Here is a 4,703-nt window from a genome sequence, read left to right on the forward strand (position 1 = left end):
GCCATTACTACGCTTGTTGCAAACTGGCAACGGCAGGCCCTCCTCATGCGATCACCATCCGCATTTGTGCGGAGTTTCAACTCCTCACATCTCTCCCTTTCTTTGGAAAAATGTAGAATCCGGCCTTGCAGTTACCGCGGAACACTCCTGAGATCTCGTTGACGCTTCCAGCTGCATTTTTTTCAAATTTGCCGCCCATTCGAATTTCCGTGATGCTATTTCGTCCACCACTCTTCTTCCCGCATTCCGCGTTTTCGTCTTCTCGCCATCTGGTCACACTACTAGCCGTCGATCGATTGTTTCCGATAACTTTTGTTGGCGGGGCGTTGCCACTCGATGATCATAGTGTTTCCATAGTGTGACCCGTCATGTGCTGCTTTTTCCGATGTTTCTGTCCATCGATTGACAATATCGAGTGCCGATCGACCGCCTTGTGATCGTGGCGCCCCCTTCCCTAAGCTTTGATGACTATAAAAAAAATTTTGGCGGTAAGTTGGAATATAAACAAAACGTTTCATCCTTGTAATCCTTGACTTTTTTTTTCCCTGCAGAATCATTTGGCATGCCTGGCGGTACTGCTGTACCGCCCTTCCCCTTTCCTTGGCAGTATGTGGGTTCCTTGGTCCGGTGGTTGTTGCGGCAGGATTCTGGTTCGCTCGTGGTCCGTTTCCGTTGGCTCTCGCCTTGGCCTGACGCTAGAACGGTCGCTGGATACGTAATCTGCACCCGTTGACTCTCGTCCTGGCCTGACGCTAGAACGGTTTCCGAGCCTAGTCCGTTCTGAGGTGCTGTCACTCTCAACTTCCCATCGTTTGTGCCTTGCTCTTCCCTGGTGGTGGTTGTCGCGGCAATACTCTGGTTCGCTCGCAATCCGCAGCCGTTGACTCTCGCCGTGGCCTGACACTGTAATGGTTGTCGGACTCGCAGTCTGCATCCGTTGACTCTCGCCTCGGCCTGACGCTAGAACGGCTGCCGAACCCAGTCCGTTCTCAGGTGTTGTCGTTCTCCTGCATGCCTTCCATGCTTCCTTCCGATGGGTCCGACTCCACGCTCTCGTCACCATTCTCCTCCTGATCCTGCTGTTTTAGGTCGCTGACACCCACACCACTTCACCAACCCACTGCCTTCTCCGCAGGTTGTAATGCCTTGCTTGGTCCTGGGACACCCTCTCTAGGTTCCTCCGCACAATCTCGAAGACCTCTCTCATCTTCTCAGCGTTTCCTTCCGGTGACTCTGGTTGCCTTCCCGTACCTAGTGTTTCTCTGTCATAGAGTGCGTTCGGTAATCTTGGCTCGCGGCCCTGTGTCAAAAATGCCGGTGAGTAGCCTGTGGAATCTGAAACACTGGAACTCACAGCCAGCATGATTTCGGGGCATCTTTCATCCCAATTCCTCTGGTTCTGTCCGGCAAACTGCGCCATCATTGTCTTCACAGTGCGGTTGGCTCTCTCCGTCGGATTCTCCTGTGGGGTATACGGTGCCGTAAATTGCTGCTTTATTCCCATGTCGTTGAGGAACTTCTTAAAAGCCCGGCTCGTGAACTGCACACCGTTGTCCGTGATCACCACCTTCGGTACTCCAAATCGTGAGACTATGAGTTCCCTGAACGCTTTCTGCAACGTTTCCGCCGTGGCTGTTCGCAAAGGCACCAACTCCGTTCACTTCGAAAACCTGTCGATCAGTACCAACAACATACTGTTTCCGTGCTTCGATCTTGGTAGTGGTCCGACAAAATCGGCGCACACTGTCGCCAAGGGTTCCTCCGGGATCTGTGTCAACATCTTTCCCGCCGCCTGCCGCTGATTCGGTTTGAACCTTGCGCAGTCCTCGCATTTCCGAACGTAGGCCCTTGCGTCTCTCTGAATTCCTGGCCAGTAGTACCGGGCTGCAAGCCGTGCAATCGTCTTCCGACTGCCTACATGGCCGGCTGCTGGGAAGTCGTGGTTTTCGCGCAAGACAGTTTCTCTCAGCTGCCGCGGAACACATAGCTTCCAGGTCACTACATCTTCGTTCCCTGCTCTATGCGGAATTTGCCTGTAAAGGGTGCTACCCTTCCACACGTAGTCTGGGAACTTTTGAGGCTGCGCTTTGATCTTTTCTCTCATTTCCTTGATCCAGCTGCACTCTAATTCGGCCCCCTTGTCAGCACATCGGGTTCTGCTGAGACCGACTCCGGCAGTGGCTGCCTCGACAACGCGTCTGCTACCACGTTCAATTGGCCTTTCCTGTATGCTACCTCGAAGTCGTACTGCTGCAGCTCCAACGCCCATCTGGCAATTCTTCCCGAAGGGCTTTCTATGCTGTTCAGCCACTTCCGCGCCATGTGATCCGTCACTACCTTAAAGTGGTAGCCCTCCAGGTACGGCTTTAGCTTCCGAATGGCCCACACAATTGCCAAGCATTCCTTTTCTGTTGTCGAGTAGTTCTTCTCGGCTCCGTTTAGGGTCCGGCTGGAGTATGAAATGACCCTTTCGCCCTCTTCTGTGTCCTGTGTGAGGATTGCGTCCGTTTGCAAGATGAACGTTTTCCCGAAATCGGGGCACGCTAAGACTGGGTCAGTAACCAATCTGGCTTTTACCTCCTCGAAGGCTTGCTGGTGGTCCTGTGACCATGTCCACTTGGTACCCTTGCGGAGGAGGTCGTTGAGTGGCCTTACAATGCGCGCGAAGTCAGGCACGAAACGTCGGTACCACGATGCGACTCCAAGGTATTGCCTCAGCTCTCGGACCGATGACGGTGGTTCTAGCTGGGCTATGTCTGCTACCTTTTCTGGGTCCGTGCCTATCCCTTGGCTTGTGACGCGGTGCCCTAGGTACAGAAGTTCTTGTTTCTCCGGGCTTATCTTCAGATTCGCTTTCTTCAAGCAGCGGAATACCTCCCTGAGGTTTCTCTTGTGTTCCTCTAGGGTGCGGCCTATCACGATGATGTCGTCTTGATAGGCAAATGCATGCGGCGACATTTCCGGTCCAATCAGCTGATCCAGGGCCCGTTGAAATGGGGCCGACGCGGAGTGTTACCCAAATGGCATCACTTTCCATTGGAACAGCCCTTTCCCTGGGACCGTGAAGGCCGTGAAGCCCCGGCTTGACTCTTCCAGCGGTATTTGCCAATACCCATCCTTTAGGTCCAGACTGCTTATGAAGCGCGCCTCCCTAGTTGGTCGAGGATGTAGTTAATCCGCGGCATCGGGTAGGCATCCTTTATGGATTTCGCGATTATCTGCCTGAAGTCCACGCATAGTCTCCATTTTACCGTTTTCTTCTTTACCATGACTATGGGTGAGCTGTACGGGCTCCTTGAATGCTCTATCATCCCCCTCTCCAGCAGTTCGTCCACCTTTGCGTTGATCTCCCCTTGAATCTTTGGATTCTTGGGGTAGTATCTCTGCTTAATTGGTTTATCGTCCTTCATGGTTATCGTGTGCTCGGCTATACTCGATGTTCCGGTCATGGCGTAAAACTCCGCGAGCTCTGTTTCCAGGAATTCGTTCATGTCGTCCTCTTCGCCGTCCGTTTGGACTACTGCGACTGACAACTTCTCCTCGAGCCACCCGAGGTGTCTGCCTCTGGCCGGAGAAGCAGAACCTCGCGACCCCGGCTTGCCTCTCTGCGGCTGGGATCGCTGGCCATTTCCCGTTCTCTGGCAGCATTCCGTACTTCCGATTCCTACTTTTCCGCACTGCCAGCAGAACAGCAGCCTCTGGTTTCGGAAGCATCTTGCCCAATGGTCATGTCCACCGCACCTGCGACAAGCTTCTTGTGGATTGGCCACATGGGTTGGGTGTTGACCCGAGTTGCCCGCAAGAGTCGTTCCAGAGTGTCTCTGGGTGGTGACTGTCGGCCTCCATAAGGTTGTGTTGTGCCGCCCAGACTGACCCGGGGTATATCGTGCCCACTGTTCCTGTCTCTGTACCTAGATCGCCTGCGTCCTCACACCTACTACACGTGACGTGTGTTGCGGCCGCGGCCTTTGTTGCGGCTGAATTTATGTTCTTCCGCAAAGGCTTCCCGTTCCTTGTGCAACTCCTCGTACTCGTCTGGCAGGATCATGAGTGCCTCTAGGTCGTCCAAATAGTAGGATCTTCGGAGGTCTGGCGTGCAGTTCTCCTTTATGAGCTCTAGCGGTTCCTTGTTAGGGTCTGCATCTCGACCATACACTCCTTGAACGCTTTCCTAAATCCTTGCTTCTTTTGCCTCACCTTGCAAGGTGACAGGGCCTTGTCCGCGAGGTTCGTAAAGTACCATCTGGGCAGGATGTATATATGGAAACTATCTATGAATTCGGCCCAAGGGCTTCAGTACCTGCTATTGGATATGTACCATTTTAGAGCCTTTCCCTGCATTAATTCCCGCATTGCTCGGGGAATCATGTTCAGGTCCAAACCATACGTGTTTGAGGACCACTCCACCTGTTTCAGGAACTCAAGGGGTTTTTCTCCTCCGTCAAAGCGAAAAGACCATTCCCTGACTTGTTTTACTACTTTTGCGTAATCCGGCTGGCTGGGCTTGGGTCTTTCTGGACTTGGCCTCCTTTCCCTGCTCGTCTCTCTCCGTTGACTTTCCCGCTGCATCTCCTCCATGCTCAGACTTGCGATGAGGTATTAATTTTCGGGGTTTGTCAGCTTTACGCTTGGACCTGGTCTGTCTGGATAAGCTGCCTCCAATTCTGTCCAGATTGCTGCAAGCTTTGGGTCGTTTTTCGTCT

The sequence above is a fragment of the Drosophila santomea genome, chromosome 3L (genome assembly GCF_016746245.2).
Source record: "Drosophila santomea strain STO CAGO 1482 chromosome 3L, Prin_Dsan_1.1, whole genome shotgun sequence".
Classification (NCBI taxonomy): domain Eukaryota; kingdom Metazoa; phylum Arthropoda; class Insecta; order Diptera; family Drosophilidae; genus Drosophila; species Drosophila santomea.